A 26,197-nucleotide genomic window follows, 5' to 3' on the forward strand; every position below is an offset into this window, starting at 1 on the left:
TTCCAATCTCAAGGAGTTTAAAACCTAGAAGAAGGCAGAGGCCATCATCAGAAATCTCCCCAGCAAAGACAATGATTTTGGATTGTTTTAAGACAGGTAGAAATCACTTAGAGGAGAGAGAGCGTACGCAAGCAAGTCTGTTTGGGTTGATGAGAAATTTTGTAATGAAGGAGGGGTCTTTTGGGGGGAAAGGAAGAAGAGGAAAGAGAAATGGAAAATTCTATGTAATTTTATGTAAAAGATCAGTGTTTGATTTTTTTTTTAAGATTTTATTTGTTTATTTGACAGAGAGATCACAGGTAGGCAGAGAGGCAGGCAGAGGGAGAGGGAGAGGAAGAAGCAGGCTCCCTGCCGAGCAGAGAGCCCGAGGTGGGGCTCGATCCCAGGACCCTGAGATCATGACCTGAGCTGAAGGCAGAGGCTTAACCCACTGAACCATCCAGGTGCCCCCAGTGTTTGATTTCAAAGACCTAAATGTCATCTCTGGTAATAATTAAAAGCCCCAAGACATCAGGAACCAGGAAGAAAGAACACAGAGAAATTTGAGAAATCAAAATATAAGAGCATTAAGATATAGTAGGTGCCCAACTAATGTTTGGTAAACAAATACCACTCCAAGAAGTCATCCCAGCCCCCTTTTTCCAACTTTATAAAAAATTATATCAATTGACTTTTTAAATGTAAACATGTTAAGCCTCAAAGTTCTGTTCGAAGTGAAGAGATTATGAGAAACTGCAGGTACAAGGGGTTATCCGAGTGGTTGGTGGGAACAGTGAACAACAGTGGAGCTCTAGGACATTCATCATAATGTTTGCTTTCACGTAAATCCGTCACGAGACAGATACAACATAAAATATACAAGTGAACTTTCTTTTTTATATAAGAAATATATATTTTTTATATAAGAAATCATTCATTTCCAAGGCCTTGTTTCATTCTCATTTTGTTGAAAATGTCGGCAAATAATGCAGACAGGGTTCAGTTCCACAGACTGTAACTGGGGCAGGACCGTGTCTGTAGTTCTCTTCATTGAACCACAGCCCTAGCTCCACACCTGGAGATGCTCAGTAGATGCTCCCCAAATACTTGTTGATGAACCAGTATTTCTGGGGGGTTCTATGTGCAGAGCTCTGGGGGGTAAAGACGACACAAGATGGAGTCATGGCTCCCAGCTCGGACGAGTTTGGAGCCCAGCCTGGGGGTGGGTGGATGGCGGGCCGGGAGCAGGTGCAGACAGCACAGCTCTGCCGGAAGACAGCATGGAAGTAGAATCAACGTAGTACCCCAGCTGGATGCCATGTCACAACTTAGGTGTTATGTTATTATCGGATTCTGTAAGAATGGGGAAAGTGGTATTACTTCTTAAAGTACAGATTGCAGGGGTGAGAGGATGGGGTGGCCTTGATGAATAGTCTGGAAAAGCTTAAAGGACACCGGTAGAAATTGGAGGTAACTTTCCCCAATTACATGCTGTGTGCCAGGCTGAAGCCCTTCCCTTGCTTACTCAGTAGACCATGAGCTCAGTCCTCCAATGATCTCTGTGGAAAGCTCTGTTTTCTAACAGAAGAGGAAACTAAGGAACAATGAGGTTAAAGGAAGTCATCCAGCCAGTGCCAGAGCCACACAGTCTTGTTCCAGAGCATCGACTGTTAACCACACTGGCATCCTGGGGTTCGGATAAATGGTCCAAGGTGCTACAAGTGTGGGAGCAACCCAGGTAGAAGGAGACCCTGAGCTGTGGGGGTAGAGGCCCTGTGGTTAGACGGTGCCCAGTGTGTTTGGGAAAAAGTACATTTATAGAAGGTTCTCAGGGAACATCAGTAGGATGAGAAGGGGAGAAAGGCAGGAGGAAGTGATCAGTAGGGAACGGCTAAGTACACCATGTTACACTCACACCAAGATGTTATAGTAGAATAGTTAATGAATGGAAAGACCTTCATGACATTTGATTTATGAAAACAGTAGCTATCACGTTCTAGATCTTACCAGAGGCCAGGAACTGTGTCACTCAGTTCATGTGGCTTATCTCATTCATCCCCCCACAGCAGCTCTGTGGGGCAGGTATGATTGTCCTTCATCTATTACCACCAGATGACGAGTCTGAAGCTTAGACCACGTACGTGACTTCCCCTTACTCATGTTCTCTGTGTCACTCCTCAAACTCGGAACCACCGATTAAGTAAAATAGAAGCTAGCAAGGGTCAAACTTACAAATTCATTATAGGAATCTTGTCCATTTTATATATTTTAAGATCTATTGAAGGTTTTTGAAAATGCGAGCAATTCTAGTGCATAATTATTGAGAAAAGAGAAAATATGTGTCAGGTTTTGTTCTTGTGGTTTTTGTTTTTGTTTTATTTTTTCCCTTTTTATTCTCATTCATTATCATTGACATTCCACAGACATCCATCGGCATAGGACAGCTGGACTGAGGATTTTGTTCTGTTTGTTTCCAAAACACATCATCAACTTCTAAGATACTGTAATCAGTTATTTGTTACGTTTAGATTGCTTCGCCACTGCTACCCTACACACCAGAAGAGCAAGGGTTCCTTACTTACAGCCTTAGCACCTAGAACAATTTGTGGTGTGAAGCAAGTATTGAATCACTTTGTTGAATGAATTATAGTTTTTCAGTAGACCTTATTTTTTATAGCAGTTTCAGGTTCACAGCAAAATTGAGTGGAGTAGAGAAAGTTCCCATATGTCCCCTGCCTCCCCTCCCTTGGGTAGAGTCCCCCATTACCAATATCCCCCACTGGAGTAGAACATCTGCTACAGTCAAGGAAACTACATTGACTCATCATTATCCCCCAAAGCCCATAGTTTACATGAGGGTTCACTCTTGGTGTTACACAGTCTACGGTGTAATGTCTCATATGTAGCCTTCTACTCTCACACAGAGTAGTTTCCCTGCCCTACACTTATTCATCCCTCCCTCCCCCCAACCCGGGCAGCCACTGATCTCTTTGTTTCCATAGTTTCTCCTTCCAGGAATGTCATGTAGCTGGACTTAGGCTGTACGTAGCCTTTCACATTAGCTTCTTTCACTTAGGAATATGTCTTTAAGGTTCCTCCGTGTCTTTCTGTGGCTTGAAAGCTCATTTCCTTTTAGTGCTGAATAATACTGCGTTGTCTAGATATACCACAGTCTCCTTGTCCAGTGAATTATAATTTTAGAGCAAAAACTGAGACAAGAAGATCTCAAGCTGTAAAGTCATTAAACAGTTGCTCTGAGTGGACTTTGGGAGTTGGAGCTGTGAAGGTCGGGTGGTGAGCGTAATGTCATAGTGTCGTGGATGGAAAGTGAGATCCTCCACCCCTTCAGCTAATGTTTCTGAGCACCCTCTGAGGGCAGGCAGGGTGCTGGGTGCTTGAGGGCATGGAAAACAGGAGGCGGTCCCTGCCTTCTCCCCACCATACCCTTGGGTTGGCTGCCAGTGGGGCGTGGTCATAACCGGTCCGTCAGGCTCTACAGAAGTCCAGCGGGGCCTGGAGCAGCTTACCCAGGGCTCTCTCCTCTCTCTGAGCAGATCGAAGAAGGGGGCAAAGCGGACTTGGTGAGCTCCAGACTGCGGGCCGGGGACGAGGTGGTGCACATCAACGAGGTTGTGCTGAGCAGCTCCAGGAGGGAGGCCGTTTCCCTGGTGAAAGGATCCTACAAGACCCTCAGGCTGGTGGTACGCAGGTAGGCTGTGCCGTGCCTCCACTCTCCCTCTGACACCAGCCCCCACCCTGCTCCACGTCCTGGGAAGAGCTGGGATCAGTAGCTTGTTCTCTAAATCTCCCTGCAGGGATCCTTCTGCCTCCCTGCCTCCCCGCTGCCCTGCCCTGGTTTTTCCCTTATCCTTCCTGTGGCATGTGAGGAGGAGGTTGAGCGAAGACGTTTCAGACACCACTTGCTTTTGAAATGGTGGCTTTCCCAGCAGGTATTGGGCTTGGCATGGCTCTGCCTCACGGTACTTTCTAAATTTCTGGGTGTAATGAAAAGCGACTGGTCCCAGATGTGGTTGGAGCTCTGTGAAGCCTTGTCTCCTTGTGGAACTAGAGGAAGCAGTTGGCTTGGGGCTTTAGGTGGCATTCCACTAGCCTCACCTACACCGCAGCTGTCATCCAAACAAGCAAATTCCTTCTTTTGTTTGCTTCGTCTTGTTTTCCTGGTGGTAACCCTGGTGGTTCTTGGAAAAGGTTTGGGTTGTGATTGGGTATAATGCCTTAAGTGGCTGATGTCCTACTCCTGGAGAAACCTGCATCCTGGCAGAGGAAATTATTTATAAAAAGGGTAAAGGAGTTAAAAACCATTTTTTTAGCACTGTTACAAACCAAGCACTGCTCCGGTATTTTCCATATGCTAGCTCATTTAAGCTCACAAGAATCTGGAGAGATAGCTATCACTGTCCCCACTTATAGGCAAGAGGCTGCCGAAATGGCTGAAGGTAGCAGAGCTGGTAAGTGGAAGGACCAGAAGAGAATGTAGATACGTGTGGTTCCGCTTCATCCGCCACTTGAGAGTCATTACCTTGACCTACTAAGCCCTAGGCCCGCACAATTTTCTTATTTAGATATTTCCTCACTAATCAGGTTTTGGCTGCCTTACATGGCAACTAAATGTTACAACATTTGAGAATGTTCATGTTGGCTAGAACTCTAGGAGTCATCCATCAAGCCACTCTATTTTCAGGATGTGAAAATAGCGTGATCTTTTCATCACTCATAAGAAACTCTCTCATGGGACCATTCACTCCTACATTCATGCATTCCTCAAACTTTCCCGAGTGAGCCCCCGCTGAGGGGACTAGCAGCTCCTCCCAACCACAAAAACACAGTCCTGGGTGTGGTCTCACCAGTCCCCAGGCTCTAGAGACTCTCCTGAGTGCTGCGCTGTGTCTGGCTTATCTTTAGGGCCATCTAGCCACACACTGCTTCTCTGGTGGTCAGGGATGGAGAGTGGCTTGAAACAGAGTTCGATCGGGCCCAGGCCCAGAGCTGATCTCATTCCAGGGTTGTCTAGCTGTGTGACCTTGGGCAACTTACCTAATAACCTCACTGAAGTTTTCTCTTCCTCATCTTTAAATTTCTACTTTACAGGGTGATTGGAAAGATGAAATCCTGCACATCCTCCTGGTAGCTACTTGGTAACAACAGGAGCCGCTGCTCTTGATGTACTATCCGCCAGCTCTAGGCACAGGCCTGTTCCTTATGGGCCACGATTTGACGAGAGCAAACGGTTGTCCCAAACACAGTGGCTGATTTCTCAAGCTGGTGTGTAGGAAGTCACAGAACTACGAGGCCTATTCCATGTGTCCAAAAGCGTGCTGAAGTTTTCAGACTCGCTTTGGCGTTGGCACCCAATGCCCAACTTTAGAACACTGGCATTTATCTGTTGGTGGAGGGAGAGTGGAGTCCGTACTCTCGATTTGTTTTGATGGGATTCTAGTGATAGATTAGCTTCTGGAGAGGACGCCTCTGTTTCTGGCTATGACAAGGAGTCATGCTGGCCTTCTGTCCTGCCTTCCAGTTGATGATGGCGTAAGATCTGAATCACTTCTAGCAGAACAGGAGACAGTCCCGGGATGGAAATCTGGCCTTGTCGTTTGCAAGTTGTGTGACCTTGGACCTCTCTAAGCCTCAATTTTTTCATTTATAAAATAGAAATAATAGTTCTCACCACAAAAGGGCATTATATGGATTTAATGAACAAAGAATAAGGACATAGTAGGTGTGCAATATTTGATCATTATTATTCTGGATCGGGTTAGAGGGGCATGTAGCAACACGGAGGAGTACTGCCATAGGGCCAGAAATGCTGATGGCCTGGTTATCAAGAGATGCTCCTCACCACCATGACCCCCCCACCTTATTCCCTTGGTGAGTTTACTATCACTAAGGGGCTGGTCACCAAGCTTACTGGTATAAAGCTGATCATGACAGTGCCCAGGAGCTCATGAAATTTAGGAATGTTCACTTACATTACCCAAACCCACAAAAAATTGAAGGATACGTGCCATAATGTCAATGTACGCACTCGTTTTGATAAAGATGACTCCGAATGGAACAGTTACCCAAGTGGTCCAAGAATCAGTGTACCTTACCTGACAGGAAAACTAAGTAAGAAGTCTGACCATACTGAGGTCAGGTTATGCCCGGTGACCTCCTTCAGAGGGAAGGGAGTGGAGCTGAGGCCCCACTGTGACGGCCAGATGGCCCAGTTTCCACTAGGGACACATCTGCCAGGTGGCCCAGATGCTCTGGTGAGTGGGGACCCTTTTCCCTCCTGACGGCAGGGAGTCCTGCTGCCTAAGACATACTCTCCAGTCTTGTTTCTTCCCTGTGTGGGCCCCCCACCCCGCGCCAAATCCCCTTTCTGATTGACACATTCTTTCTTTAGATATGCTAATGTGATCGATAAGGTTATTGAAGAGTCCTTGCTGCCCCTGCTTTTGGTGTGGGAAACATTTTGCCCAAAGATGCCTTTTGAGTATGTCTTATCTCGTCTATTATGTGTTGATTTTTATAGTGGAACTCTCGGAGTATGAGGAAAAGGAGGCTGTCTTTACTTCTCACACGGACTGAGAGATGGGGATTATAAACTTGCCTTGGTAGACATGGATGGACATTCCTCCCTGACCTTTCAGAGAACTGGGTAGAAGCAAGCCCCTTTGCTCTGGATTAATCTGGCTTTGTATTGAATAGAGCTGTCGTTTTCTTGAGAAATCTTGTCTTTCTACTTAGGCCCACGTCAGGTCCTGAGATTTCTTTTCCTTCTACTTTTTTGTTTGTTTGTTTGTTTGTTTGTTTGACAGAGAGAGAGAGACACAGCAGGGGGAGTGGGACTGGGTCCCAGGACCCTGGGATCAAGACCTGAGCTAAAGGTAGATGCGTAAGGACTGAGCCACCCAGGTGCCCCTCATTTCCTCCTACTTATTCATGATAGAGTGACTTGTGTATTTCATTCGTTAATCTTCTTTTTTTCCCTAAGTGATCTCTGTACTTTAAAAAAAAAGTTTGAGGTGGCTTCCTGGAAACATAACTGGAGGGTCTGTTTTCCAGAGAAATCATTTGTGTAGTGAAAATTCAGCAGCTCTAGGTGTACCTGCCTCCCCCCACCCACCCCATAAAGTTAGTTTTGGGAGGGTGAGGGCAACACCACCTATCCATCATTAGAAATGCCAAGAACATAGAGCAGAGAAGTGTTTGTATAAGTTTTGAGGGTGTCTTACCCAGTGACCAAAAACAATCAAAAGTAGAAACACCTTCTTTAAAGGCGACAGTGACAAGAGAAATGCAGAGTGTCAAGTGAGCTGTGGGTCAAAGACCTTACAAGATCTGCTGACCCATGAAGAAGGGAGAGCTGAGTCCTCCAGGAAGAGGGAGTGAAGGGGCAGTGTTCACGCTGTGGGAGCAGAGAATGTTGGGTGTTGGGTGCTGGGTATACGAAGAGGAAAGGTCTACCATTAGTGATGGATAAATGGAGAAGAATGATAAAATAAGAAGTGGCCAAAGAGGGGCACCTGAGTGGCTCAGTGGGTTAGAGCCTCTGCCTTCGGCTCACGTCATGATCCCAGGGTCCTGGGATTGAGCCCCACATTGGGCTCTCTGCTAGGCAGGGAGCCTGCTTCCCTTCCTCTCTCTCTCTGCCTCTCTCTCTACCTACTTGTGATCTCTCTCTCTCTGCCAAATAAATAAATAAAATCTTAAAAAAAAAAAAAAAGAAGTGGCCAAAGAAAAGACCTTCCAAAAGGAAAACGAACATCTTCTAGGTAAAGGAAACTTGAAGAAGGAAAACCTTTGTGGAATGCAAGGATGGTACAACGGATTTAAATCAGGAAAGCAGACATGTACACAATTAAGAGTCAATACTCCAAACTCTCTCTAACATCAGTAGAGACTTTATCTGGCAGCTACGTGTGAAATACAAGTCTTAGATGCAAGTAACTGTTAAATGGAAACAAAGGAAAAGGTCTTTAAGTTTCACATTCCTGAGGGTGATAACAGGTGCTTTTAACACAGGGACTACTCCCTGTTGTTCGCAAATAACCTCAAATTTAAATGGGAAAAAAAAAAAGAAGTGATAATTTCACTTCAGTATAGACTGTTGGGGTTGATTTCTGGGTGTTCATCTAAACTCCTGTTCTTGGGGCGCCTGGGTGGTTCAGTGGGTTAAGCCTCTGCCTTCAGCTCAGGTCATGATCTCAGGGTCCTGGGATTGAGCCCCACATCGAGATCTCTGCTCGGTGGGGAGCCTGCTTCCTCCTTTCTCTCTCTGCCTGCCTCTGCCTACTTGTGATCTCTGTCTGTCAAATACATAAATAAAATCTTTAAAAATAAATAAATAAACTCCTGTTCTTGCCCTGAGCTAGGACTTCGATGTCGATCTTGAACTGGGTAATCAGAATGACATTGTGACAGATGGAGCTGTAATCCCAATTCTGCTCACCCCACAACCCCCATTTTCCTTGGCAAATCCAGCCTCCCGACATTTGGCATCAAGGTGTTATTTTTGCCCAGAATCATCCTATTGCTAAACTTGGTATCCATGGTTTGTTGGCCGGTGTAGCTAAGAAAAATTCTGGGTTGTATTTCATGGTGTTTTGTCTTTGTTTTGCAAGACTCATCATGTAGGCCCCCTGCAGCCACACCAAAGTCAGATTCCATTCTTTTTGGGAGAGACTGACGCATGAGGTGGTGATGCAGGTTTGAGGCTGCCTGGCCAAGAAGACTGATGGCTTTAGTACTAGCTCGGCGACCCGGGGCAGGTCATTCAATCTATCTGAGGACTGTGAGAATTAAACGAGAAATTCATATATACAGCATGGTGATGAGCTCTCCTAAAAATATAATGCAGATTTGTTAAGTAAGTAACCTCTTGTGAGAAGTCTACTTTAATCTCTAGAACACAGCATACGATTGGAGGACCCAGTTGATGGGAGGACTGTGGGTGGGAAATGGTCTTTCTGGGCCGTATTCCAATTCAGAACAGTAAGCAGAGGGTGTTGGAAAGTGAGTCCCTTTTTTAGAATGAAATCTTACTCCTAAAGCTTCCCAGCATTTGTGCAAATTTGATATATCATTTCCCTTTCCCATTCATTTATTCTGAGTTGACAGTGTTGGAAGGGAATGTGTATTTTTTTTTTTTTTAACTGACAATATATGTGTGAGAGAGAAGCAGGAGCTGATCACATTTCCTGGGAAAAGAGAGACTGAAGAGAAAGGAAGGGTGATTAGTGAAGTCATTAGTAATTAGTAAGCATCTGTCCAACACATGTGAACTGCCGTGTGTAGTGGGGCCAAAGTGAGCCTCTAGGTTTTGTCACTTTCTGGTCTATGGCTCTGTCTGGAGGAAGAAATGAGAGTCCTGCGTCCATAGACGGGGAGTGACTTGCTCAAGGCCAAGTGCTAGTAGCCTAAGTGAGAAGCTCGTTCTCTGAGAACACAGGTCTTGGGCCTCTTAGTACTTCAAGTCATGAACTAATGTTTCTACTCACTGCCTTCTCCGTTTAGAAATATTTGTGATGCTAAAAAAACAAAAACAAAAGTAAAAACAAAAAAAACCCAAAACTAGAAAAACCCCATAAATTTATTTTTAACTCATCCAGGGAAAATTATTAAACGAAGAAGTGATTCCCACTGACCTTGAACTTCCATTGGGGGTTCACAGTACATGCCTGTCACTGCTTTGTGCCTCCAGCTGACCTGACGGTCCTCATCAGCCTCTGGAAATAAAACTATTTGTTGCTTTATGTTTGCTTCCTCTCTTTAACAAAAAGGGCAATGAAATTAAGTTAACCTCCACGCTCAAGCCCACACTCCCCACGAAAAACCCATCCCATATATCTGAGGGTTGGCAGAATGGTTCTTTTTATAAACGGTGGGATGACATTATTGGAATGGAATGGGGGGGGTGGCTCACACTTTTGCCACTGTGACTTTGTTATGTCTAGGTTGAGTTGTGACATCAGTGATGTCAAAAGAAGTATCTGGTAATGAACAGAATGCATTTTAAGGCCCTTTTAAAGGATGTGAAATTAGTGTTATTAACTTTTAATTTAAAAAAAAGGATTTTGCAAATCAGTTGTTTTCAACTCATGGTTACAGCTTATAAAAGAAAATAATCTCTTGGATATTATTACTATCCATTCCTTACTTCCCCCAAACTATTCCATCTCTGCTCTCTTCCCTACCACCTGAGTCCATTCCCTTAAAAAGCATCGATATTCTTAAAGTGACTTACTCTGATTAACCACCTGGTGTCCCTTTTGAACTATTTTAAAGCAGTTTAAAGAAAGAATTTATTAAGAGCTTTGCAGAGTAAATTGAACATAACTCCCTATTTTCAAAGCAACAAAGTATGAATGGTAGGTTGAACTTTTCTGGAGCGTAAAAAGCATCTGTTTTTTCCTTACAAACTGATGATCTCTAAACCAGATTATGCCAGCACCAAGGTGCCAGTGCTTAGAGATGAAATGGTAAACTGCAGGCCCAAGGGGGTTCCTGTCATTGGGATTAAAACCCCGTCTCTGCTGTGTTCTGACCGTGGTATCAGGGGCACAAATCAATCTCTCTGAGACTACGTTTATTTTTAAAATGGAAAACCGTGATAATATCTTCCCTGCTCAGTTGCTATAAGGATGAAATAAGACAGTGTGTTTGAAAATGGTTTGCTGTGATAAAATATTAAACCACTATTCGGTGAGGAGTATGCATTGTACAGTCTTAGCTCATGAAAATGGACCCGACTGCTTTCTCCTTCAGTAGTTCTATTTCATGCACACACATATTTGCACAAATGAGAACATATAAGTTTTAAGGTTTCTGATTGTACTGATTTTGCTAAAAGGAAATTTCGTTCTAAAGGGCAGTATCAATGAGGGTCAAGTTCAGAATGGGATTTTTTTTTTTTTTTTGAGACCACCTTTTGTTCTGATTCTGGAACAAGCTCATTGATGGGAGGCTGAGCTATAGGCGAGGACCGTCAGGCTGCAGACTGGCTTTTGCCTCCTGGTGAATCTTCGTCCCGTGGACTTAATTGCTTGGCTTACACCGGCGTACGTGGCACAGGCTGAGCGCAATTGGAAAATGTAACGTTCTTTAGACAGCACAGTCTGTGGCCTTTGGGAAAACTTTGCCACAATAGAACTCTCACGGGGGCAGGTGGTAGGAGTTGAGGATCATTAGATCTCATTAGATCATTAGATCATTAGATCATTGAGGATCTTTGAGAGACAATTGAGAAACTGTTCCTGAAACTCCGGGGACTCACCTCGTGCATAACATACGGGGCTTCCTTTGCCTCACCGGGACACAGAAGCCGAATGAGAAAGATTTGTGTAAGTCCCGTGAACTGCCTCTCAAGATATAAAAAGGGGCTTCGGGCTGTGCGCTGTGGCCGAGTCTCCCGCAGGTGCAGGAAGCGGGTCTGTGACACCTGTGCCCTGTGAGGAGCGCACGGAGCCAGAGCGGGGCCGAGGACGGCGGGCAGTAGTGCCCTCGTGACTTCTGTGTTGGAAGCTTGTCCCATCTGCTTCTGTAGCTCCCAGCTCCACATGCCCCCCCAACGCTTGCGATGACCCTCTTGTCGTCCCCACCCCGGCCCGTTGCCCCTCACCCATCCCTCACTTGCCCTTGGCAATCCGGAATTTGAGCAAAGGGGTGGCGCATACCGGGGATGGGAGTACAGACCCCAGGTTGGAATCCGGTTTGCATCCCAGCCGGGGCCCTGGCTGAGACTTCCCCAGGTGGGGGATCAGTATAAACTGAGAACTGTGGTAACTCACCCCTTAGACATTTTTTCCACTTGAGCAAGTGGCGGCGAGGAAGGCAAGGAGGCAGCTGCGATGGCCTTCGAGCCCCAGAAACTTTTCCGAGAGGCCTGGCATTGCGGGAATTCACTCAGTTTGCTTTGAGCAGGTATTTCAACCCTGCTGGGACCACACTCAGGCCAGTTTGGGTTCCCCTGGAGTCCTAGGCTTGAATGTCACTGTCTAGAAGTCTTGTATCTGATTTCCTAACCAGTTGCTCCTGCCCATGGAAAATTCATGGAACACGTTATTAGGTTTCCTGAGAGGTATGCAATGAGGCTCCCTTACTGTAATGAGAAAGGGGACACGTTTTCCTGCTGCCCGTGATGCTAACCACTATTTTTATTCAGTGGGTTACATATGCTCACTGGCTATGCGGCGAATGCTGGCCCGCGTGCAAAGGAAGGCTGTGCTGTCTCCCAGCGAAGGGGCCTTGATGATGAAAGTCCCGGTTTCATTCCTGGGATAACACAGTGTTACTTCGAACAAATGTATTTCAAGCAGCAGTCACCCTTCCAAGCCCAGCCATTAAAGAATGGCCCACAAATATCTGAGCCTTTACAAGGGATATGAAGTCTGAGCTCTGATGTCACTTGGAAGTTATGCCGGCATCCTCTCCCCTGCCCCAAACGTGGGCACACCAGCTTGAGTGGATATGTTTGGATGATTCTGATTTAGAATATGAACCAAACCTGTTTCATTCTGCACCCTCCAATCGAAATGGCCTCGAGCTGCGGCTTCTCCAACGTGGCTACCCACTGGGATTTATGGAGAAAGTTAAAAACAGACCAGCCAACGCAGGGGTCCCCTCCCCTGAGTTCTAATTCAGTTGGTAGTGTGTGTAACCTAACAGCGGACACTTTTAAAGCTGCTTGGGTGATTCTGTTGTGCAGTAAAGTTTGAGAACCTCTGGTCAGAGCCGTAAATCAAGGTGAAAAGGGAAGCCACGCGGAGGTAGGAACTAAGAGGTAGAAGAAAGACTTGCAGAGCGGACGGGGATATTAGGATGGAAGCAAGAGGAGAGCCAGGAAGGCAAACCAGGAGAGGCAAGGAGCAGGCCAGAGCCTTGTTCGTGGCAGGGAAAACCACAGAGCAGACACAAAGATCCCTGGTTCAGAGATTTCAGGCGCTGTCTAGGCCTCATGCCGAAGGGCTGCCCAGCCCCCGCCCCCACCCCCGTGGCTCCCGCTCTGGCATTTCTGCGACGCCTGTTTCTCATTATTGCTATATGGAGGCAGAATTTTTTGAAAAGCTCATTAAGAGATGTTGCTACTGATAAGGGGTGTGGGCAGGGGAGGGGTTGTTGGTGGGCAACGCTTAGTCTGCACTGCCCCCTCCTCCCCCCGCCGCGAATGTCTGTGACCTGAGCTGTTACCACCTGCTGTTGCATCGGGAGTTCGTGGTCACCGGCAGGTGCTCGGGCCATCCAGCTGTTCTGAGCGGGTAGAACCACACCCACCACACCACAGTCGGCGCGTTCCCTCCACATGTGATTTCTGGCCGGTGCACCCAGGAAACAAGCTGTGGAAGATGGTTTTGCTCAACGCCATTGAACTGACTCATGCTACGTGAAGACGGTGTCAAGAGGCCCTAGATCGGAACAAGCATGTGAGCGGCTATCTGTCCTCGCAGCATATTCATTTCCTTCGTCAGTCCTGGTTTTTAAAAAATCACACCTGGGGGCGCCTGGGTGGCTCAGGGGTTAAGCCTCTGCCTTTGGCTCAGGTCATGATCTCAGGGTCCTGGGAGCAAGCCCCGCATCGGGCTCTCTGCTCAGTGGGGAGCCTGCTTCTCCCACCCCACCCCACGGCCTACTTGTGATCTCTGTCTGTCAAATAAATAAATAAAATCTTAAAAAAAAAATCACACCTTGTATAGCCACAGCAGAAGTCCCAGAATTCTTGGTAGGGAGAGGTTAGAGAAAAGGTTTTGGGAGAGAACGGTTAAATGCCGCCCGTTGTTAAAGACACTGCGCATGTCCTCGGTGGAAAATCAGAGCTTGGAAGGTCCTGACAGTTTTGCCCTGTTCTGGACAAGTCCACTGTTTTTACTGTCCACTCTCCTTCTAGATTATATATTTTTGAGTCTTATGTAATGATAATGGCTTTAAGATCACAGGTGTCCTACTAGAATCCTGAGACGAAGCTTAAAATACAGGTCTGGAAGCATCCAGCGCCCTATGCAGACCCTTGGCCTTCGGAAGGCAGAGAAGCAGCTGGGTCTGGCTGAGCTGAGACGACCCCTAAGCTTCTTTTTCTTTGATCACCGTGAATTAAAGTGGTGACCCCAACTATGTATTTGGTGCCATCGGTCTTCTGATTCTGTTGCGTCTGGGGTCCTTGCACATGACAGTTTTGAAGACCCTCGTTAGTCCTGAGTTAAATGACGCCTCTAAGACCAGCCTCTCTGTGCCTTTGCTTCTCGGTCCTAAAATGTTGGTTCAGTGCCTCGTGGGACCAGAGGCCCACTTTCCCCTCACCAGCTGCTGGGCTGCTTGCTTTGCACGGTCGACCCTTGCACAACACGGGGTCGAACTGCTCAGGTCCACTCACACGTGGATTTTTTTTCAATGAAAACCATACAATGCTATATGTATTTTCTCTTCCCTAGGATTCCCTTATTCCTTTTCTCTAGCTTACTTTGTTGTAACAATACGGTTTCTAATACATGTTCAAAATACATCAATATGCTGCTATCAGTAAGGCTTCCGTTCGACTGTAGGCTATGAGCTGTTAAGTAGTTATGTTCTGGGGGACTCAAACATTCTATGCAGATTTTTGTGGGGGAGTGGGGTGCCCCTAAGCCCCGCGTTGTTTAGGGCACCCCTGTAACAGTTTGCCAGTGCATTTGAGAAATGCAGTTTTCCACTCCCCCTTATGTTGGTGTCAAACTCGTGTCTAATGTTTTTTGCTTAGTGGGTAGGGGCTGTAAAATTATCCTGGGGGGACGGACGGGCGCTTGGTGAGGGTGCTTGTTGTTTCGGTAGGAAGGTTGCTATATTGTTTTCACAAAGACTGTGGTTCTAGGGAGCATTTTAAAAGGATTCTTTGGAATGTTTCTTTAAAGGGGTCTCTTGGGAATCAGCCATTGTTCTCCGTTGCTGGTAAAGAAACAGGGCCCTCCAGCAAGGCCTGGGCACCTCAAACAGACTTTCATGAGATTAGCTCGGGAGTGAGACATTGTCCAACCCTTTCGTCCTTCACCTGCACAACTTAAAGGAACAAGTAGTGAAACAGAGTCATTGTTTTGTCACTAGTGGTTGCATGTTAAGTTTTAAAAATATATATTTTTTAATTTAAAAAAATGAACATTTTTTTATCCATTATACCCTTTTGACTTGCTCCCTCACTTCTTTTAGGTATTTGCTCAAATGCCATCCTTCCCCGTACAGCCCACTAAAACTCGCAGCAGCCCCCTCCCTGCTGTATTCCCAACACCCCTTGTTTTGTTTTGTTTTTTCCTACCGATGAGACATACACTCACATCTGCTTTCTTTCATTAGAAAAGAAACTCCAAACCAGTAGACATTCTGTTCAGTGTCCCCAGTGCCCGGAATGGCTCCTGACCCATGACATGTGCTCACTGAGTAGCTGGGAAATGAAAACAAAGATATGCCCAGTAGCCGCCGGGTTGGTGATCCGCTCTTCCTAAATCAGCCCGGGGCTGGGGAGGGCGCGCCCGCTCTCCAACAAGCTGGCCAAGTGATTAGAAGGTCCACTGAGGCTCGCGGCCTGCCTTGCTCAGAGGTGTGCCACCGTCTTCCTCTGGCTGGGTGGGGGTGGGGGGGGGGCATTCCTATGGATCCTTCTTGTCTCTTTGGCCCCACAGAAACCCCCAAAGATGGGATCCGTGTCAGTTTCCTCGAAATGAAAGTCTAGCTTCGTGCCTCTTCTTGCTCAGGATGTACAAGCAAAATTCAAAATTCAGATTTTCAGCTTGAGAGACTGGGGATGGTTCTCCTCTTTACTTTTTCACAAATATTTTGGAACACAACCCAAAGGCTCGGAAATGTTCCAAAATGGCAATAGTGTGTGGCTTGCCGTCTTTCCAAGGGCAGAGCAGCTTGTAGCCGTTTCTAAAAATAGAGCTTTCTGGTCCAGGTCACTAGGCAGGAATGGCCTCGTGTCACTCTGTTTACACGGTTTCACATCGCACACCTTCGTAACAACGGTGCTGACTTGGTGAGGCCTGAGGACCCACATCGGCCTGCGGGAACTTGCGGTGAGTGGATCCGGGAAGGGCAGCCCTGCCGGCGCTGGACCCTGAGCCGCGTCTCCACTGAGACCAGCGGTGCTTGTACCAAGGGCCCATTCAACCTTTGCTTCCTGGTTTCTCACCCTCTTTCCGTCACTGTCTCAAAGTCGGGGCAGAGGTCAAAATCTCCAGGTCCTTCTGCGAGATACTAACAAACAGAAAAATAAATCTACGTTCAGGAATTTAAGACCCACAATGTTTTGTTTCGTTCTGTTTCATCTGTCTTGCATTGTTTCCTCTTTGCGAGTGTGTGAGTTTCCAAGGCATCATGTAGTGGCAAATTTAATTTTGAGACCTTTCGATAAAACGTTCTGAAAAGGCTGACTTATCCTTGACTTTTCCAGAACAGCCCTCCAATAGGGAGAGGCCTTTTCTTTTCGTGTTATAGGTCATGGACACCCCTGTCCTGTCCCCTAAATGCGGACAATGTGGGTGGTATTAGAATTATTTTCTTGGGATTAACATTCTAAAATTAAGAGGATAAAAGAGCGGGGATACTTGATACTGAATTTACATGGGGTGATTGAACTGGGCCAACGGGGCAGTCACTTTTATAAGATTCATAGTAGGTTCTGAAGAAGGGGATTAATTCAGATCAAATGTAGGATTTTGTCTCTAGGAATCAATTCGGTTTCATGAGTTCGCCTGCCGCGTTTAGATAAATAATTCTGGGGAGCTCTCACCTGTTGGCTTTAGGCATCCCAAGCATTTCATCCTCACATTTAATTCTTAAAACAACCTGTGAAATAGGTGTTAGTGTTGTTATTACTGTAGTAGGTGAGGAACCAGACTTTCCATAGCATAGCTGGCCGGGCCGGGGCTTGGGGGCACATCTACAAAGTGTGGGTTTGAACCCCAGTCCATCGGACTCAGAAGCCCAAACTTCCAAGCCAGGGCAAACTCAGGGGAGCTGGTTTTCTGTGACTGCTCAAACCCCCAAAGCAACATTGGTGACCACAGTTGGGTTCTGCCAATGCCCCTATTGTTTTGCTCTAAAGACAGTTACAGACCGGAGCCTTTTGTCTTCCCTGCAGTGTTGACTCTCATTCCCTTAAATAAATCAACCCTCCCATCTTGTCGGACTTGTCATGAGCAAGTCCACGGGCCAATCAAAACAGAAACGGGAGAAACAGCACAGCGAGAAGGGAAAAGGGACTGAGGGTTTCATGGTTATGAAGGAATCAGTATGGCCAGTCATTTTCTATTTTCCCCCAAAACAAAACAAAACAAAACACACCACACCACTGGATCCCGGTCACAATTTGTTCTGTGATTTTTCAATAGTGGTGATAGTGGATGAATGTAGAAATGTTGGAACATTCACGATTTTGTAAGAGGACGCTCAGAGTGTATCACTTCTCTCCCACATAGTAGATGCTCAATAAATGAAGTGGAGGGGTATAAGGGCTCTGTTTCTGAGGACTTACCCACAGCCCCAGCAGCCTCCATCCATTGCAGATTGACTCTACAGAGCCTGATCCAACTTCCAGGGGAGAGGAAATTTCTCCGTGTGCCCTGTTCTGGCCGGCACCCTAATGAATCTCCCTGCTTCTCTCCGCTTCAGGACCCCGTCTGTCCCACATTTTTTCTCTCCTAGGAATTGTGCCTCCACACCTGTCTCTTTCCTGGTTGGTTCCTCAGTCAAACTTACCTTTCCATTTCTTGCTTCCTCAGAACTTTCCTTGGGAGTGACTTCCCAAGCTCCAAAGACATGGCTAAGGACAGCTGCAGTCTGTGGAGAACAATATAATCTCACACTAATAAAATAGCAATAATAACACTAGGATTCATACTAGTTGTGAAAACTAGTATTCACAAACTAGTTAGTATTCAAATTCGCATTCGTCAGTTTTGCAGGTTAACGATACAGTGTTTTATCTGAGACAAATGTGTGGGTCTTGTCATTAGGAGCCTCTGAGTCATGGGCAGAAGGTGACCTCAGCCTTAAAAGGCTGAACTTGGCCATGTCAGCCTGTGTGGCTCGCCCAGCTCGGAGGTGTGGCCAGAGACCGTGGGCCCAGGAGATGAGGGTTAGGGATACATCAGGGTTAGAGATACATCAGGGTTAGGGATACATCAGATATCCTGACGGTGTAGTTGAAATGCCCCTTCCACAATTTAGCAAATCATCTGACAGAGGTATGGCGACAATTCAAATGTGAAAATCCATGTTTGAATATGGTGAAAAGAAAGTGGTTGGTATGTTTCAGGTATGGATTTGCCCCTTCGTACGTTGTCCCCACGTGCGCACGTCCAGTAGCAGGTCTCATCGAGGGCTGACACATTTAGCAAATCACAATACAGGATGTGCATTCTAGTTGAATTTCAGATAACAATTTCTTTGAAAAAGTACGTCCCTGATTTTATCTAACAACCCCGGTCACATGATAACTTAGATGTACAGAAATGAACTTGGGTTCTTTAGTCTGAACCCAGTCTGGTCTTCCTCACTAAGTCCCGCTTGCCGGGTAGCGGGGAAACAGAGCCATCTCGACCCCAGCCGGGTTAGAAACGAGCCTGGTCTGATAATAGTCCCTTGAGGTAATGCTCAGTCTCTTAACGTACTTGTGCCCGTTCTCAGATGTCGTCCTTCGTTTCCACTGCCCGCCGCTTTGCCGGAATAGTGCCGGGAGGTCTGGGGCAGTGGCGAGTGCAGGTCCTTGAGGGCACTGTCCCATGGTGTCTCGGCTCTGTCCGGGGCCTCCCTTGTCATTGCCGGCACCCACCGCTGAGCTCGGTCACTGTGTCCAGAGTTGGTCTGGGCCATGCCCTTGGGGACCCTTAGCAGCCTCCCCCGGCAGATTCGGGCTCCCCCGGTCCCCCCTCGCTTCAGACGCCGTATCCGCAGAGTTGTCCATCTCAGCCACGCCTGGCCCGGGGCCCTGCCCCAGGACCGTTGCACATCATCATGGTTGTTCTCTCCACGTTTGCCGGCATCTCGTGTCGGCCAAAATCGAGGTGGGCCAGGCCCTGCTCTCAGCACCTTTCCCCGAGTCTCACAGGGAGTAACACAGCCCAGATTCCCCGACTCCCTAAGTGTCCCTCGTTTACCACAGGCTTGTCCTCTTCTCCCTGAGGCCAGAGAGGTGAAGCCAGGCTTCTCCCTGAAAGCTTTGTCCTGTGGCTGGCCGCAGCTCTTCCCCACGTTCCCACCTTCCCCTGGAATGACAGGGGACCGCACTCACCCACCACTCCTGCTCTGCTCTGCGCCTGCCTTCTGCTGTGACTGCACGCCGCCTGGCTTGGGTGGCACGGGCATTTTCCTTGCCCCTATAGGACATATTTGCCGTTGGAATCTTCCAGAAAGAACCCTGGATAGGTTAGAGTGGTTCTCGAAAGAGCTGTGCCTGACCGGGAACTCCTGTGAAATGCAAATTCCTCGGCCCGACTCTAGATGCTGCTCTACCGTGTCCGATATTCAGGGTTTGGGCCCCGCAGTGCGTGGTTTGGCAGCTTTCCAGGGAATTCTGCTGCGCCGTGAAGAACCCAGCTTTAAGGATTTCCGTAAATTTGCTCACTCCCTTGCTTATGGTTTCCAAACCTGACGTCTTACTAAACAGGCCACGTACGCCCTCTCCATCTAGGTGGTTTATTAACTTGCTGGATACACTTGAAACGCTTTGCAGTCAGAAACAAGGAATTTGCAGCCTTGGGAAGGATGGAAATTCTGACGCCTGCTACCGCGTGGATGAACCCTGAGGACTTTATGGGAAATGAAACGAGCAGCCGTGAGAAATTGAATGTGGTCTGTTCCCCTGATGGGAGGTATCGGCATCGTCCCGTTCAGAGATACGGAAAGTAGAATGGTGACGGCCGGGGCTGGGGTGGGGGGGGGGGGGTGGCGAGGGGTGGAGTGGGGGGAGGGGGATGTGGGCAGGCCGTGTTTTATGGCCATGGAGTCCCAGTTGAGTAAGATGAAAAGAGTCCTGAATGTGGATGCTGGGATGTACTTTATACCAGTGAACTCCGTACTTAAAAATGGTTAAGATGTGGGGTGCCTGAGTGGCTCAGTCAGTTAAGCGTCTGCCTTTGGCTCAGGTCATGATCCCAGGGTCGAGGGATCGAGGCCCACATCAGGCTCCCTGCTTGGCGGGAAGCCTGCTCCTCCCTCTCCCACTCCCTCTGCTTGTGTTCCCTTTCTCGCTATCTCTCTCTCTGTCAAATAGGTAAATAAAATCTTTTTAAAAAATGGTTAAGATGGTAAATCTTATGTTGTGTATGTTTTACCACAATTAAAATTTTTGAATTAAAAATAAAATTTTAAAAATATCATGACTAAAGCAAAAATGTAAATCGTGAGTTAAAAATGGCTTTGGTTCCTAAGCCGACAGGTACTGATTTGAGGGAAGGCCAGGTGGCTGACTCAGCCGCTTGCCCAGGAACATAATCTTGGACCTTAGAGTTCAGATGTAAATTTTGAAATAGACGCTCCTGGTACATTTGAGTATTTTACCAGATTTTAGTGCAGTTTCTGAGCTACCTAAAATACAAGGAGAAGCTGGTCAAATAGATCTAAGTCTAGAATTCCAACAGGATAGTTGGTCTCCTTGTGGCTTTTGAGATAAAAAGTAAGATATGCTTGGAATTTCTGGATATCTCGGGCTAAAAAGCCTTGGGCATAAATGAACTCCTAGTGGCCTCTATCCTTCTACTTGGAAAGCACTGGCAAGTCATCAGCTTCTTTCCAGCTGCTAGAAGGGTGAGCTACTGGGAAGGGTCTGGTAATTCACTGTCTGTTGGTTTGAATAGAAGCTGTTGTAGGTCCTTTACTGTTCTCCTCTTCCAATCGCTTGGCCTTGGGTCAATAAGTCCGTTTTCCCTACAGGCAGCAACAAGGGCTTGGTATTGGCAGAAGATGGGGCTTTAAACACCCATCCACTTCCCGAGAATATGTTAGTTGCTCACTCAATAAAATAACATTCTTTACTATAAACAACTCATGTTTTCTCCATCTTGTTAAAAGACGAATGAAAGCATCTTGAGAGAACCACTCCTGTCCCAGTGAAAACAACGGATCTGCTATGCAGAGCATAGCTTCAAGACAAGTTCCCCGCAACTCCTTTGCAATCCACTCGCCACCAGGAGGCCTCTCCTGTGGGGAATTCTGTAGCCACTGCTCTCCTGGTCCCATTTCCGTGCTGCACCAATCTCCTAAGAGAAAAATCTTTAGACGTCCAAATCTGTTTCCTGTCTCAGAACTATGTTTGTATAAGACAATGTTCTCATGGGTCCCAGGAAATTAGTTTAGGTAAATAAAGCTAGGAAGCACGTATGCTAATGAAAGGTTGGTGATAGATACACATACATACATATACATATATGTGTGTATCATGTATATATAATGTCTATATATTATACATGTGTGTGCATAGATATGTACATATATGTATTTACTTACTGTATGCATTTTTTAAAAGATTTTTATTTTTTTATTTGACAGAGAGAGACAAAGTGAGAGCGGGAGCAGAAATAGGGGAAGTGGGAGAGGGAGAAGCAGGCTCCCTGCTGAGCAGGGAGCCCGACAAGGACCCCGGATCATGAGCCAAAGGCAGATGCTTCACCAGCTGAGCCGCCCAGACGCCCCATTGCCTGCCTTTGCAGCTACACTTTTCATGTCTCAGTCATGGATCTAGTGGCATAACCTACTGCGATCTGGTTTTCTTTAGTTGTATGATTGTATACATTTTGTCTCAGTTGTATCTCAGAGGATTTTTGTATTATTAAATGAGATACTCCATACAGAGTGACCAGTACATGCTTGGCATCTGGTACCCATATAGGAGACATCAGGTACTGGCAATAATAGAAAGGCACAAGTGGCAAGCATCAGAACTTAGAGAAGCCCTTGGTTGAGTTTGCGGGCTTGATCTTATTGTTGGATTTACTATGGTTCTTTTGGTTGTAGCTTTATTTATTTTTATTTTTTTCAGACCGGAAGCAACTAAATCGATTATCAATTTCTCATGGTTAAGATTTGAACAAGGCAACAACAGGCAAACTAGTTGATGATGAAGGTCGAAAGTGGGGGGTGGAGAGCTGGAATAGGTTGAAAAGTCTGGAAGGAACCTTCTGCAGAGGCTGGAAATATTCAGTATCATTTTTACCATTTACACAAGATTAGTGCACTTTACACACTCGGTATATGCTACACACCTTAATATAAATCGTAAAAAGGATTTGACGTAGGCATACATAAGGATCAGAAGGTCTACACATACCAAATCCACTGGGAAAGCTAGTCAAATTTATTTTTAAAATGCAACTCAGTGAATTTAATAGAGTTCTTTGGCAGAATTTGAAAACTTCCTCTTGACCTGCAAACACTTGTTTAATCTACATTCAAAATCTGAAAGTTTTATATGAGAATCTGGCTTTCCGTCTTCTGGAAGAACATTGGCTCTGGCAGAGAGGCTCGGAGCTCTGTGCAAGGTAGCGTGAGGTGAGGTGGGGCTCCCCGCTTTACTCATTTGGTCTGTCTTCCTGGCCCAGTGGGCACTGGAATTTGCCAGCCGGGTAGCCCAGACACGGGATGGCTCATTACCGTCTTTCCTCTCCAGCTGACTGTCCAGCCTGAGTCTCTTCAGGAAAACGATGGTTGACACCTTCTAGTACTAAACTAAGGTAGGGAATTACCGTGTCTCATGCTCTCTGACCTCTCCAGCTCCCTCCATAGCAAGCGCGCCTGAAATGTTTGCCAAGTGCGTGAAAACCCGTATGTAACGTGCTCACTGCCCACTCCTGTAGGTCTCCTGTCCCCTTCCTTTACAAGGCATGTGGGTTCACAGGCCCCACTGTGATCCCACCTGCCTTTTTTCTCCTGTAGCACAAGATGGAGGTCAGGGAAAGCAAAAGGAAGAATGTTCTCCACGCTGTCTGTTTAAATCATGATTTGAAGCAGATTTTATTATACCAAATTATTATCAGGCTAATTGCTTGACAGCCTCCCTCCTTACTGTGGCTGACGCCATTGAACTGATTTCCTCTGCTGATATCTGCCTGGCGGGGGCATGGCACGCAGTCCCTAAGGGGAAACCTGCTCGCTGGAAAAAATACCCCAAACTCCTGAACATTGTACATGCCAGACGCATCCGCTTTCTAAGTCATAACAAATCTAACATATACAGCGGTGTTCAAGAGCGTGTACTGTGAAATCAGGCTGCCTGGGTCCAAATCCTCTTTCCACCATTTGCTAGTTTTGTGATCTTGGGCAAGTTTTTCATCTCTCTGTACCTGAGACGCTTTAGCACTAAAGTAGGTATCATAGTCGTAGTACTTTTCTAGCAGGTTGTTAGAAGAGTTGCAACAAAATACGCGAAGTACTTAGTATCCTTCCCGATATACAGTGAGCACCCCGCTGATAAGCTCGGTCCATATGTGAGTACCTGTATGGACTGATGCTTGCTCTTTCCGTTAACCTTATTCATTTTTTATACCAGCTGTGCAATTTTCCTAGGGAGCGAAAGCACTCATCAGCAGTGCCACAATTCGTGTTCTGCAACGCCCTTCCTCCTGAGTGTCCTTTTCATCGCCAAGGGTAAAACGAACCCAAATGTAATTCCTCTGTTATTCTTAGCACTAAGTGGTAACTTGGGGTTCCCCCTCTGGGATGTCCGGACTTTGAAGGCATGATCGAGCTCAAGGCTGTGGTTTGCTACCTTCTGGCCACTAACATTCTTGTGAAGAAATACCCAGGTTGTCCCCAAAGAATCAGGGGATGTGAAGAGAGAAAAAAGAAGAGGAGAGGTATGTTCCTTCGGCTTGTTAGTCTCCGAGGTGAAAGGCAGCACAATAGAATGAGAATTTAAATGGAAAAGTATGACACTCCTGAGTAACACCGGAAACACGCCTTCTGATTTCTGCTTTAAGTCCTACCATTACAATACAGGAAAGATATTGAATATTAATACTTTGGACTTAACTGACATCTTTTATGACTCTAAGAGGCCTAGAGGCGTTATCTCATCAACCTCGATGTTGGTGTGTGGACAGATTTCAGTAAAAAGACTGTTTGCCCGAGTACAAAGTGAGCGTGGCCGCAAGTTGACTTTCCTTAGAGTGTCCTCCAGGGTCACACTCCTGCAGACACACCTGCAGTTTGCCAGCAAATACAATTTCCCATGAAATTAAACAAAAATGGGCTAGAAAACAGAAGCTGAGCTTATTAAGTTTCTTTTTAGGCTCACTGCCCAGTTTTCTTTCAGCCTGGAACTTCTATGTGAGCATTTGCGGAGTGGGGTTAAACTAATTCTGAACGCCACTGAAGTTTATTTACTTTCTTTGCCTCACGCATCATCATCACCTTTGTCATTGTCACTGTCCTTGCTAGTGTGACCTCTTCCTTCTGAGGAAACAGTGTGATTTCTCAAAGTGAGATGTGCAGGGTGCCAGTTCTACCTGAATTATTTCTGTGATTTTATTAAGTTTAATTTATTTATGTAGCATCTGATATATGGTCAGTCACTGCTCCAGGTGCTTAAGAGACAGCCATGATTAGAACAAACATCTCTGTCCTCCCTGGGCTGACATCCTCGTGAGCAGCAGACAGGAAAACCACACACAACACAGATGTAAATTATACAGTATGTTAGGAGCTGATGAGTGCTCTGTGAAAAGAAAGCAGCCCAGAGGCCAAGAGCTGGTTTCAATCTCCTCCATTCATAAAATTCCTTCAATTCCTCCTGGGAGTGTTGAGGACAAACCTGTAATTTTCAAGAACATACTCTGCGTAGCATAACGTCTAGAGAAGTTGAATCACTATGTTGTCTACCTGAAACTAATATAACATTGTATGTCAACTCTACTCCAATTAAAAATTAAAAACGAGGTAATGAAAAAATAAAAGCACACTCTGTAGAAGTACTTTGAGCTCCCGGACCATGTCAGAAAAGTAGAAGGCCTGGTACAGAAGTGCCCTACAGGGTACCACATCTCCCTTACCCAGAGGATAGGTCTCCCTTTTGCTGCTGGAGAAGAGTGTAACTATGATGTGTGGCCACCAAGACACTGGAAATAAGTAAGGAAACCATATTTTCTTCATTATGTCCTGAGGCTCTCTCTCCACAGATCCCGATCTCTGACCACAAACAAGCACCCTACGGGGACATGTGCAAATGATTAAGGAAAAACACCAATGGAAATCTGGTGTTCTGAAATCAAGGCTCTCTATCTTGGTCTGCAGTTTATCAAGAGTAACATAAAACTCTCCTGTGAGTTTGTTTTTGAAAAGGTAATCCGAAGAAAACAGGATGTCCCTGAGTAGATGTGCTATTACCTTTTAGAGAAAAGGAAAAATAAAAACCCCTTATTTCTTTAAAATCTCATCTCGTACTCTTTTTCTCCATTTACCCCAGATATTAGGATGGGGTAAATTTTCAAGAATCACTTGAATACATTTTTTAAGTATTTTAAGTATTTTTTAAGTATTTTAAGTATTATATTTTAAGAATCAGTCAGTGATGGTCTGGATTAGAGTAAGGACAAGAGCCCAGAGACAAAAAGTGACTTGTTCAAGGTCACTTAGCAGATCAGGGGCAGAACCAGAAGGGAAAGCCCAACCTCCACCTTCTGGGTTCCACAGCACTGCTTCTAGATCAACATGTCTTCAAACACGGATTGCATAACCCTCTACAGCTGATTGCCAAAGCAGCCAGGTAGGAAATGAATGAGAAGTCCAAGATGTTTGTGAAAGCGTTCCAGATCCTCCATAGAAATCGGAAGCAGAGCAAGCCGGATGTGGAAGACAGGGCTGAGGGCAGGGCTTCCTGGGGTGTCCGTGGGGGAACAGCAGGTGTGGGTGGTCTGTCTTCTAACTGAAGGGGAGCTGGTGCACCCTGCAGGGAGAAAGACTCCCTAGGCACCAAAGTAACTTGCCGTGGCTGTGACGGCCTTCGGTTCCAGGCCCGAGGACCCCAGACTTCATGGTCCTTCTGCCCATGAGTGGCTGCAGGACCCTGACAATGGGTGATGGGGACACACCGTGTGCTGTCTCCCTTCTTGTCCTGGCACAGGTGGGAGAGTGATCATCCTGCCCATGTCTTTACTATCAGATAACACCGGACCTCTTCCCGAGGGCCGGGCACCCGGGCTAGGTGCTTTACTGACATTATCACGCTTGGCCCTCACATCAGATGCTATCAGCAGTTCCA

The 26,197-nt window shown here is 46.4% G+C and overlaps 1 protein-coding gene across 1 annotated transcript in view; it reads left to right on the plus strand.

Annotated features, from left to right (window-relative positions):
• The first annotated feature begins 3,581 nt into the window (after positions 1-3,581).
• The window catches only part of SHROOM3 (shroom family member 3), a 186,382-nt gene continuing 163,766 nt past the window's right edge, over positions 3,582-26,197 (plus strand). The window contains exon 1 of the mRNA XM_047719598.1: positions 3,582-3,688. The gene's annotated coding sequence lies outside the window, so the exon portion shown is untranslated. The remainder of the gene's footprint in view (positions 3,689-26,197) is intronic.

The sequence above is a fragment of the Lutra lutra genome, chromosome 2 (genome assembly GCF_902655055.1).
Source record: "Lutra lutra chromosome 2, mLutLut1.2, whole genome shotgun sequence".
Lineage (NCBI taxonomy): Eukaryota > Metazoa > Chordata > Mammalia > Carnivora > Mustelidae > Lutra > Lutra lutra.